Source organism: Cervus elaphus, chromosome 13 (assembly GCF_910594005.1).
Source record: "Cervus elaphus chromosome 13, mCerEla1.1, whole genome shotgun sequence".
Taxonomy (NCBI): Eukaryota; Metazoa; Chordata; class Mammalia; order Artiodactyla; family Cervidae; genus Cervus; species Cervus elaphus.
This window is the reverse complement of record NC_057827.1, coordinates 6,506,143-6,519,536: the sequence shown is the minus strand read 5'-3', so window position 1 is coordinate 6,519,536 and position 13,394 is coordinate 6,506,143.

The window sequence follows — 13,394 nt, the reverse complement described above, 5'->3', positions numbered from 1 at the left end:
GGGATGGGATGGGAGGAAGGTGGGAGGGGGGTTCAGGAGTGGGGACACATGTATGTACACCCATGGCTGATTCATGTCAATGTTCTGAAAGAGTATATAATGATCACACACAAAACCTGTATTTAACAAGACTTAAAAAAAAAACACACAACTATGACAATCCTAAATTGAAAAAATAAACAAGAAACAAACAACTATACTTAGTAAAAATACCTCTAAAAATGTTTCTAATTAATTTTTGAAAAGTATTCATTTGGTCTCTGGTGAGACTCTCACCAGAATATCTTATGGAAAGGAACAATTTGAAGGAGTTAAGGAAAGTCTCCATCTATGGTCTCTGGGTGATTGGTGGAAGTAGTGATCAGGAAAGCTGAAGGCAGGACCACACCTTGGCCATGTGGAAGCCCCTAGAAAAAGTGGAGTCTCAAGGGCTTTTCTTGAGGGATTGGGTGCCTCCACACCCAAATCCCAGGGCTATGAAAGGGACAGAATCACTCTCAACCTCTTGCCCCTGGACTGCCACCTCCACTGGGCCTCACTACATTACTGAACATGATTTTTAAGCCATCATCTCTCTTCAACAGGAGAGTTAATAGGAGCTAACATGTTTTATTTTCAGGCATTTTTTAAAAATTTTCATGTATTGTTTTCCTCTTTCTTCAACACGCTTATTTGTATAAAATGTTTAACATTAATATTTTGTGAATATTAACTCTATAATATTTTTGATATTCATTAGAAATATTTTTAGGAATTTTTTTTACTAAGCATAGTTGCTTTTTCCTTGTTATTTTCTGAATTTTAGGATTGTCATAGTTGAAAATATACTTTTTAAATGATAATTATATATTTTTTCAAAAGTAATTGTTATAGTTTTGTTAACCCCATTATTTCCCACAGAAATGGACTGTTTGTACATTTCATTACCTTTTTTTCATGTTTAATTATGATATATGAGATCATTTCATTGATGAGCTTTTATCAGTTATGATTTATATCAATACCTGTTTTTTTCATTGCATAAGAACTGTTTCAAATATTTTGAAGCCACATGTGTCTTTTGACTACAAATTAAATCTACATGCATTTGTAATTTTGATTTTTTAGCTGGAAATTAATTTATGGCCTTTTTTGAACCATGTTAAAAAAGTTTTGTTATGTCATTTGTTTTCTTTAATATCTTGCTAACTTAACTTGATACAGTCTCTTGAGGGGTTCACCCTCAAGCAGAGTGAAAAGGCTGGCTTAAAACTCAACATTCAAAAAACTAAGATCATGACATCTGGCCCCATCACTTCATGGCAAATAACTGGGGGGAAAGTGGAAGCAGTGACAGATTTTGTTTCCTTGAGCTCCAAAATCACTGTGGATGGTGACTGCAGCCATGAGATTAAAAGATGCTTGCCCGTTGGAAGGAAAGCTATGACAAACCTGCTGTACTTAGTTGCTCAGTCGTGTCTGACTGTTTGTGACCCCATGGACTGTAGCTTACCAAGCTCCTCTGTCCATGGGGATTCTCCAAGCAAGAATCCTGGAATGGGTTGCCATGCCCTCATCCAGGGGATCTTCCTGACCCAGGGATCGAACTGGGTTCTCCTGCATTGCAGGCAGATTCTTTACCAGCTGAACTACCAGGGAAACCCATGACAACATATTAAAAAGCAAAGATATAAAAATAAATAAAATAAAATAAAAAGCAAAGATATCACTTTGCCAACAAAGGTCAGTATGGTCAAAGCTATGGTTTTTCCAGTAGTCATGTATGGATGTGAGAACTGGACCATAAAGAAGACTGAATTCTGAAGAATTGATGCCTTCAAATTGTGATGCTGGAGAGGACTCTTGAAAGTCCCTCAGACAGCAAGAAGATCAAACCAGTCAATCCTAAAGGAAGTCAATCTTGAATACAAATTGGAAGGACTAATGCTAAAGCTGAAGCTCCAATATTTTGGCCACCTGATACAAAGAGCTGATTCGTTGGAAAAGATGCTGATGCTGGGAAAGACTGAGGGCAGAAGAAGAAAGGGCAGCAGAGGATGAGGGGCAGATTCAGAGGACGTGAGTCTGAGCAAACTCTGGCAGACAATGGAGGGCAGGGAAGCCTGCTGTCCTGCAGGTCATGGGGTCACAAAGAGTTGGATGTGACTTAAAGACTGATAAACTTGATACAGAGGAAACTCATCTCATAATGCATGTAAATGTATCTTCTTATATACTTAGGTAAAAATAAATTACACCGACCCGTGGCAAACATGGCTCAGAAAGTGTCTCACACTATTTCCGTACAGCGCCATCCAAAATACTGGGTTTGCCCTTGATAATTCCTTAATGTTATCTGGCTGCTCATTGAGAAAAAAAATTATTTCTAACTCTGTAACTCATGTTCAGTTGTAAATGAGAATCTTTTGGCATCATTTATTATACAGTCAGTCCATATTAGGATCTATAAATTTTTATGTTGCTTAGTGTATATACTAACTATTAGGTAAGAATTTTGGTTCTATGACAGTACAACTACTGTATCTCTAACCTTTTAATGTCATTTTCCTTCAGTATGGGACATTCTTTAGTACTTCAAATAGAATCCTGTAAAAATATAAAAACATTTTCATCATGTTTGTTGAATTAGATTAACCACTATGCTGGGGACCAGTGAAACAAAATTTCTCAACTTCAGTATTATTAATTTCATGTTCAAATGAAATTTATAAGCTTAGATAAAGTAAGTTAGTCCCTCATTCAAAAGGAAATCCTATATCCCTATTCAGTTTGTCTTCTGCTTAAACCTATTATGCTTAGGAGTGCATCATCCTCAGTCAATTTTCTATTTGGAATATAAATATGACCAAAGGTAACTGGACACCCATCATTAATGCAGTGTTGCATTTCTTGGTTGAATGTCTTACTCAAAGAGATAAAAGCAGTGGACTAGGTCCTGAATGTACTTTAGTATAAAAAAAATCTCTGAGACAAAGCTTACAGGATGAGTATTTTTTTTTATCTTTGAGCTAGATAGACAGGATTGCTTCACACGAGTTTCTTTCAAGGTTTCATTGTCTCAAATCCCAAATACAATGTCTAAAAAGGAAATAATGATTCCCTATATTAACATATTTCCCTGTATTGTCACCTAGGTTTATCTTCATTTTAATTATATTTATCATGATTTTCATGATCAGTAAGGTCTGCATCTTACTTTAAGACTACAAGTCCTCATCATTGTTCCAAGCCCTGGCACTCGATACACATTCATACACTTGGACCTGAATATACATGCCAGCCAATTATGGTACCAATTTGCACTGGCATTTTGATATATTCAGTAGTGGGCACCTGAATCACATTAATTTTCCAAGGTTGCAAGCCAAACCATGTTCTTCCTTTGTACTCATTATTTAAGGGTACAGGAGTAGGACAGGTATTAAAATATAGAACGAAATCTTGTGAAACATGACTCTTGAATGCTTGAATAATGGAGCAATATGGTGAATAGTCAGAAAATGACCTAGTGTAGAGGTTGTAGACTATTGATAATCCTACACAAGAATGACACAAAATACAGGTTTCTTTGGAGAACCACTCAGAAGATGTCAGGAGAACACAAGAGCGTCTCAACTATTATCCTTTATTTATTTATGTGTGTATACAGTCACTCAGTCATGTCTGACTCTTTGTGAACGCATAGACGGTAGGCCACCAAGCTCCTCTGTCCATGGGATTTCTCAGGCAAGAACACTGAAGAGGGCTGCCTTTTCTTACTCTAATATCGAAAAATGTCATACCAGTAACATCTGGCATTGTCTCTGCCAATGAACTCTCCTAAAATGATGCATATGAAGTGACATGAAACAAATCTATTATCAGGCTACTAGAAACAGTATTCATTTCCAAGCATCCTACATCATTCATAGCACAAACATCATTATACTGAAAATAATGCAATAACATGATATACAGGCACTGAAATTTATATATGGGTTTCCTCATTAATATAATCAACGTTAGGTTTAATAAGAATAGAAAATTACTGAATCTCATATTTTAATCTATGGTCGCAGAGTCTTTCATTTGTTAAAGTTTTTTCAATGACCCTAAGGCAGCATGACACTATTAGGATCCCAATTAATATTATACAGGCAGGCTTCCCTGGTGGCTCAGATGGTAAAGAGTCTGCCTGCAATGCAGGAGACCCAGGTTCAATCCCCGGGTCAGGAAGATCCCCTGGAGAAGGAAATAGCAACCCACTCCAGTATTCTTGCCTGGAAAATTACATGGATGGAGAAGCCTGGTAGGTTACAGTCCATGGGGTCGCAAACAGTCAGACACGACTGAGTGACTTCACTTTCACTTCTTTCTTTATTTAATATTATATAAATATTGGATTTAGTCGTGTATAGAGACCTGGATGAGTAGTAAACATTCTTCTATATACCGGTTAATGAAAAATTTCTTAACAATTATTATGTGAAATTCAAATAATAAGCAATGATTTTGTCATAAGATGACATCAAGTAGATCAGTCAACAGATAAGATTATCCCATATCAATATTCGGGCTTCCCTGGTAGCTCAGCTGTTAAAAGAATCTGCCTGCAATGCGGGAGATCTGGGTTCCATCCCTGGGTTGGGAAGATCCCCTGAAGGAGGGCAAGACAACCCACTCCAGTATTCTTGCCTGGAGAATCCCCAGGGACAGAGGAGGCCTGGCGGGCTACAGTCCATAGGGTGGCACAGACATGACTGAGCGACTTTCACTTTCACATCAATATTCAGGCTGATTAAAAGAATAAACCTAACTGCTTTGGCCAGTGATACATTTGGAATGAATTTATGGCTAAGGCTGCCACTTCCCACTTAATGTGAAGGTGTAATTCCTAGCAGTATATCTTACTGCTTACATGTAAAGAGAGAGAGAGAAAAAAAGAGAGAGGGAAAAAAAAAAGCCAAGGATAGAACCCAACTTGCAACACTATTAGGAATTATAAATCATTAAACAAAGCTTAATGGATGAACATTTTCTTCACTTACAAGCACATAAATTGGTATAGGCAAAATGTTTTTCTTAAGGTTCTATTGTCTTAATTCAAATATATCTCCTTGAAGGACAGGTACCCATCTAATATATTAGTTTCAGATATGTACAGGAGGATACATATCTTTTAATGAAGTTAGCTTTTGTAGTTTTCAGAAGTTTCAATCTGCGATTGCTAAGTTTCAGCTCTTCTGTCTATGATTGATCTTTTTATATTATTTAATCTCTTCATATATGGTAACATGCCCAAATCTAACTATTGCCCTAAATAGATGAAATTTTGTATTTCAGTTCTGCAGTTGTTGAATAACTAATTGTTATTCAGTTATATGAGTGAAGGTTTGTGAAAAATATTTGGCTACATTTTTTTTTCCAGCAGGTTTCATTCCCAGATGTCCAATTACAAGTCATTTCTCAATTCTATTTTCACTTTTCTCTATTGCTGTATTCTGTATTAGGTTTTGATTCTACCCTGTTTGCATTTAAGTTACATCTTTCTGCAATTGTTCTAAGACACTAAGTACGTTTGTCTCTATTTCTATATCCGTAGAGTTTGCAATTGTGGCCTCAGCTTCTGTTTATCTATAAACATAGTATTTAGTAAATCTATTTAGTTTGATCATGACACCATTTTAATATTCATGTAAAAACTTTTCATAATGATAAAGCCTGTTGCATACAAGTAGAATTGAATTGACTCAAATTAGAAGTAGTAATATTAAAAGAAATAATTCATTTGATGATCCTAGGAACCTTAAGTATGGGAAGGGAGATGGTCAAGTTCTAAACAGGGTAGGCTTATTTTTAATGGGATGATACATTTTGGGACTTTGCAAGGAACTACCTTTTTATATATAAAAAGCTACCTTTTACATATAAAAACTACCTTTTATACCCTGGGGCTGGGGATACTTCTTTCTCATTGACATTAATTTCAGTTATGCTAAACTGGACTCCAGTGGCTATGTAAGATAGAGAGCGGTTGGAGTTTTGTGTTATTGTTCAGGGACTTTCAGTTTGAATATATTTGTCTTTAGTTTGATGGGTTAAAAAATTCTTCCCATTGGTGTATTCAATAACACAAAGGGTGACACTTCAGATTGCGTTATTTGGGTAATATTGATAGTTGATGGGACTTGGACATTTTCCATTCTTCTAAATTTAAACTATCCAATTTAAGTATATGAAGTGTTATGACAAATAGATGTTTCTAGAGTTCCCACTCCATTTTCAGAACATTTGTAATCAATTCAAAATTCCTTGAGGTTAATACACTTAGTTTTAAAGGAAGAATGACTAACACCATAAGCTTCATGCTCAACTAACATGAAATAGGATAAATATCAAAATTATAAATGGTCAAGATTATTAAGAAGTAACACAGCAATCTATCTCTCCTGCTGTTTGTCCACCAGAGAAACTTTTTAGTTACTATCTAGAGGATTTAACCTTAAAGTTTTTAATGGGCTTCCCTGGTGGCTCAGAGAGTAAAGAATCTGCCTGCAATGTGGGAGACCTGGGGTTCTGTCCCTGGGTTGGGAATATCCCCTGGAGAAGGGAACAGCTATCCACTCCAGTATTGTGGCCTGGAGAAGCCCATGGACTGCATAGTCCACGGGGTCGCAAAGAGTTGGACATGACTGAGCGACTTTCACTTTCACTTTCTTCTTTTTCTTTTCTTAATGCAAATTGAAGTCCACTCAACCATAGGTGTTGATCTCACAAGAGAAATATGCCTCTACTTGGGTTTCTTCTTTACCTTGATGGCAGGGTGAATTATCAGTAAACCTCTCTGGTGAGATATTGAAACAATTCGATATATACCAGATCTCCTGTTCAACATTGATGATACACTTTCTTAGTGGAATTTTTATAGCATCTGGCTATAGTGATGGCAAAATAAGTCCAGGAAGGCCACACAATCTTTAAGTATTATATTTGATCATGACTACTTTTTACTGCATCAGAAAATGGATTAGGCTTAATCTCTAAATTCAAACATCTTCTAAATGATATTTGAGAAATACTATGCTTACCAGAGGGAGTTAATCTAATTTCAATGAAACCAATGGTAAGGCTTTGGGCCATCATGAGTGGTTTAATGTAACTGAGGCAAATAAATTTTAGGATATGGGTCATTTATTCCACTCTTTAGGAACTGGAAATGGTAAGAAATAGGCAAATTTTGAGTATTTGAAGGATGTTACAAAGCTACTAAATTACAAAAAATGTAGAAGCAATTTACTGGATTCTAGATATTTAGGAATTCCCAAAGTTGAGATGATATATTTTAGATGTTATAGACCTATATAGATCTTATATAGTGTTACAGATAATATACTTGGGCATCAGTTTTAGCCTGTGGAAACTTGTCTGGCCATCTAAACATCATACTCAGCATTACTAAAAATATTTGATACCTTATAAAGGTCTAATCTTGATCAAGTCCATTTGCCACCATATTCCAGGTAACATTGGATGTAGATAGCTTTCTTAGGAGTTAGTGGTAAAGAATTTTTTCAAGCAACATATCTTTGTATTATCTCCTAAATTATTTAGCCCTATAAAAGTGTTGCAAGATTCCAAAATAATTAGCATATTTTCTCTGTTTGAATGAATTGGTCAGCAGCATGAAAAAGCCACACAATTATACAACTGAAAAATTGTAAGGAAAAATTCCCATCATGTAATTTCCATTTTCCCATGTTGTTCTTATTTACCCTTGATTTATAATTTTTAAATTCTTATAGAGTTAGATATTTCTGAAATTATGAATTGGAGTTTCTGGGTAGAAGTAACAGGCATTTACGTTTTCTAGTCCAAAACTTTGTAGCTCTTTTCACAATTTGATCTGAAGTTTCTTTTTTAAGATAATTGTTTCTCAATATGGGTTTTATAAAGAGTAATATAAATTTGTTAGAGAATTTTCAATGACTCTAATACATTTGTAATTCATATCTCATGTAATATTTCAGTTCTATCAACATTTGAAAGCTTCCATTCTTCCAAAGTTGGCTTGTGGCATAATAGAACATATTTATTATCAGTGTAGATACTCATTTTAAGGCTGAAGGCTAATCTAAGGTAACGCTGGCAACATGGCAAAAGAGGCATCTTGGGCCTAGTTCCCTCACAGAAGAACAATTTAGCAACTATACACAAATGAAAAGAGAGTCTGACACCTCAAGTGCAAGGCTATAGTACACTGATGGGGCACAAAAGAACAAGAAAAACACATCAAGAATGGTTAGAGTAAATGTTTCATTTTCTACACTCTCATCCCTTCCCTGAGCTGAAACAGCAATATGCTGAGAAGGATCTCTTTGGCCATGATTTCTCCAGTTTAGGAAACAGAAACTAAGATGTACATTCACTTCCCCAGGGTTTCAGGACATTGTTTGAGAGGTATGTTTCTCTCTTATCCCACATGGAACACTGAGGGAACTGTCATTGATGTACCACCCATGGATAGTAGGCACAAGAAAAAGGGTCATGAGCTCACTGCAACTGATGCTGCAAATCTTGACAGAAGTCCTGTACCCCTAACAGCAACCTTGTCCATCAAGAGCCTTGCGAGGAGCATTGCTAGAACAAGGAGCCCTTCACGAGTTTCACCCAGCCAGAGAGGCCAGACTGCAGCCCTGCCCAACTATAAGGCCAAACCCATCCTTCCCCCATCTCAGAGCCCAGCAAGTGTCCTCACTCAACATCAGAATATTGGCAGTTTGCTTCAACTGTCGATGGATGCTAAGAACTGGCCTTTCCATAATCCCAGGCTGAACTGGCTGATGAATAACTTTTTCTTCCAAGCCAAGCTCTAATGACTTGAAGTGACAACTTCCTCAAATGTGGAGATATCAATACAAGGATATGAGGATCACAAATAATCAGAGATGTTGAACACTATCAAAGGAAATGAACAAAGTCATAATAACTAACCCTAAAGAAATGGAGCCCTAACAACAACTTGATAAAGAACTCAAAATATTTTAAAGAAACTCAGAACTAAAAGAGAAGATGCATAAACAACTGAATAAAAACCAAAAATAGTACATGAACAAAATGAAGTTCAACAAAGAAATAAAAACAAGAAAAAATCAAATAGAAACTTTAGAGCTAAAAAATACAACTATTACACTAAAAATTTCAATAGGGAACTTCACCAGTGCACTCAGTCAAACAGAAGAAAGAAGTGGTGACTTTGAAGATAAGTCATTTAAAAGTATTCAGTCAGAGGAACAAAAAAAGAAAAAAAATTCAAAAAGATGAAAGCCTACGGGAGAATGGAACACCATCACATGGGACAATATTTGCATTATGGGAATTCCAGAAAGGGAAAGGAAAAAGAAAGAGAAGTTGTTTTAAAATATAATGGCTGAAATGATCATAGGGGTACATGTGGTTTTTTTGATTGTGGTTTCCTCAGGGTATATGCCCAGTAGTTGGGTTGCTGGGTCATATGGTAGTTTTATTCCTAGATTTTAAGGAGTCTCCATACTGTTCTCCACAGTGGCTGTATCAATTTGAGTTCCTACCAAGAAAAAGAGGGTTTCATTTTCTCCACACCCTCTCTGATATTTATTGTTTGCAGACTTTCTGATGATGCACTATTTAGCTAGGACATGGAAGCAAACTAGATGTCCATTGACAAATGAATGGATATAGAAGTTGTGGTGCATATACACAATGGATTATTACTCATCTATAAAAAGGAATGCACTTGAGTCACTTTTAAAGAGGTGGATTAAGCTAGAACCTGTTAAACAAAGTGAAGTAAGTCAGAAAAAGAAAGACTAACATATGTTAACATGTATGTATGGAATCTAGAAAGATGGTACTGACAAGCCTATCTACAGGGCAGTAATGGAAATGCAGATAAAGAGAATGGACTTTTGGAAACAGTAGGGGAGAGAGAAGGTGGACTGATTTGGGAGAGCGGAGCACTGAAACATACATTACCATATGCAAGGAAGATAACCAGTTGGAAGATAACCCAAACCTGGGATGCTACGACAACCTAGAGGGGGGGATGGCAAGGAGATGAAGAGGGAAGGGGACATATGTATACCTATGGCTGACTCATGCTGATATGTGGCAGACCATCATAATATTATATGCTTATTTAACTTAACATGCAGAGTACATCATGAGAAACGCTGGGCTGGATGAAGCACAACCTGGAATCAAGATTGCCAGGAGAAATATCAATAACCTCAGATATGCAGATAACACCACCCTTATGGCAGAAAGGGAAGAAAACTAGAGAGCCTCTTGATGAAAGTGAAAGAGGAGAGTGAAAAAGTTGGCCTAAAACTCAACATTCAGAAAACTAAGATCATGGCATCTGGTCCCATCACTTCATGGCAAATAGATGGGGAAACAGTGGAAACAGTGACAGACTTTATTTTTTTGGTCTCCAAAATCACTGCAGATGGTGGAAACAGTGACAGACTTTATTTTTTTTGGGCTCCAAAATCACTGCAGTTGGTGACTGCAGCCATGAAATTAAATGATGCTTGCTCCTTGGAAGGAAAGTTATGACCAAACTAGACAGCATATTGAAAAGCAGAGACATTACTTTGTCAACCACAGTCCATCTAGTCAAGGCTATGGTTTTCCCAGTGGTCATGTATGCATGTGACAGTTGGACTGTAAAGAAAGCTGAGCACCGAAGAATTGATGCTTTTGAACTGTGGTGTTGGAGAAGACTCTTGAGAGTCCCTTGGACTGCAAGGAGGTCCAACCAGCCAATCCTAAAGGAGATCGGTCCTGAATATTCATTGGAAGGACTGATGCTGAAGCTGAAACTCCAATACTTTGGCCACCAGATGCGAAGAACTGACTCATTTGAAAAGACCCTGATGTTGGGAAAGACTGAAGGCAGGAGGAGAAGGGGACGACAGAGGATGAGATGGTTAGGTGGCATCACCGACTCAATGGACATGAGTTTTAGTAAACTCTGGGAGTTGGCAATGGACAGGAAGGCCTAGGCTTTTTATGCACTTGAAGTTAAGTTGTGATTAAATCTCAGTTTAAATTAGATCATTATAACTATAAGTGGTCTTATGGTAGCTACAAAAGAAATAACCTATGGAAGATCCACAAAAGTTGAAGAGAAAATAAACAATATAACTGCAAAAAGAATCATGAGCTCAAGAGAACAGGAGGACAAGAGAACTGCAAATCAGGCAAAAAACAATTAACAAAATGACTATAGTAAGTCTTTACCTGTCAATGATTACTTTCAGTAAAAGAATCAGGCTCATGATTCAACGACATAGAGTGAGTGAATGGATAAAATAACAGGGCCCAACCATATGCTGTGTACAAGAGACTCATCTCAGATTTATGTGCATACATAGGCTGAAAGTGAAGAGATGAAAAAAGATATGCAGTGACAACAAAAGAGCAGGAATGTCTATACTTATATTGGACAAAATAGACTTTAAGACCCAAAAAAACACACTGTAACAAGAGACAAATAAGTCATCACACAAAGTTAAAAGGCCAATTAAAGAAGAAGATGTAACAATTATTATATATGCACCCAACATCAAAGCAATTAGCAGACTGAAGAGATTTTATGGAAGTAGAGGGAGAAATAGGAACATTGAAATTAATTATAGCTGACTAATAACCCCTTGATGGACCAAAGCCTTATTGTGACAAAAGGGCTTGTGTAACCCAATGAAGCTATGAGCCATACCATGCAGGACCACCCAGGACGCGTCATAGTGAAATGTTCTGACAAAATGTGGTCCAATGGAGGAGGAAATGGAAAACCATTCTAGTATTCTTGCCTGGAGAATCCCATGGATGGTATGAAAAGGCAAAAATATATGATACTGGAAGATGGGCCACTAGGTCAGAAGGTGTTCAATATGCTACTGGGCATAGAGTGGAGGGCAATTACTAATAGCTCCAGAAAGAATGAACTGACTGGACCAAAGTGGGAATGATGCTTGGTTGTGGATGTGTCTGGCAGAGAAAGTAAAGTCTGATGCTGTAAAGAACAATATTGCATAGGAAACTGGAATATTAGGCCCATGAACAAGGGAAATTGTACATCATCAAGCTGGAGATGGCAAGACTGAACATCAACATTATAGGAATGAGTGAACTAAAATGGACGGGAATGGGCGAATGTAAATCAGATAACCAGTATATCTACGACTGTGGGTAACAATGCCTTAGAAGATATGGAGTAGCCCTCAGAGTCAGTGAAATGCAGTTCAGTTCAGTTCAGTTGCTCAGTCGTGTCCAACTCTTTGAGACCCTATGGATTGTAGCACGCCAGGCCTCCCTGGCCAGCACCAACTCCCGGAGTTTACACAAACTCATGTCCATTGAGTCAGTGATGCCACCCAACCATCTTGTCCTCTGTCATTCCCTTCTCCCCCTGCCTTCAATCGTTCCCAGCTTCAGGATCTTTTCAAATAAGTCAGTTCTTCACATCAGGTGGCCAAAGTATTGGAGTTTCAGCTTCAGCATCAGTCCTTCCAATGAATATTCAGGACTGATTTCCTTTAGGATAGACTGGTTTGATCTCCTTGCAGTCCAAGGGACTCTCAAGAGTCTTCTCCAACAACACAGTTCAAAAGCATTAATTGCTCAGTGCTCAGCTTTCTTTATAGTTCAACTCTCACATCCATACACAACTACTGGAAAAACCATAGCTTTGACTAGACTGCCCTCTGTTGGTAAAGTAACGTCTCTGCTTTTCAATATGCTGTCTAGGTTGGTCATAACTTCTCTTCGAAGGAGCAAGTGTTGTTTAATTTCACGGCTGCAGTCATCATCTGCAGTGATTTTGGAGCCCAAAAAAGTAAAGTCTGTCACTGTTTCCACTGTTTCCCCACCTATTTGCCATGAAGTGATGGGACCAGATGCCATGATCTTAGTTTTCTGAATGTTGAGCTTTAAGCCAACTTTTTCACTCTCCTCTTTCACTTTCATCAAGAGGCTCTCTAGTTTTCTTCCCTTTCTGCCATAAGGGTGGTGTTATCTGCATATCTGAGGTTATTGATATTTCTCCCGGCAATCTTGATTCCAGATTGTGCTTCATCCAGCCCAGCATTTCTCATGAGGTCCTCTGCATATAAGTTAAATTAGCAGGGTGACAATATACAGCCTTGATACAATACACTCCTTTTGAGATTTGGAACCAGTCTGTTGTTCCATGTTCAGTTCTAACTGTTGCTTTTTAACCTGCATACAGATTTCTCAGGGGGCAGGTAAGGTGGTCTGGTATTCCCATCTCTTGAAGAATTTTCCACAGTTTGTTGTGGTCCACACAGTCAAAGGCATAGTCAATAAAGCAGAAGTAGATATTTTTCTGGAATTCTCTTGCTTTTTTGATGATG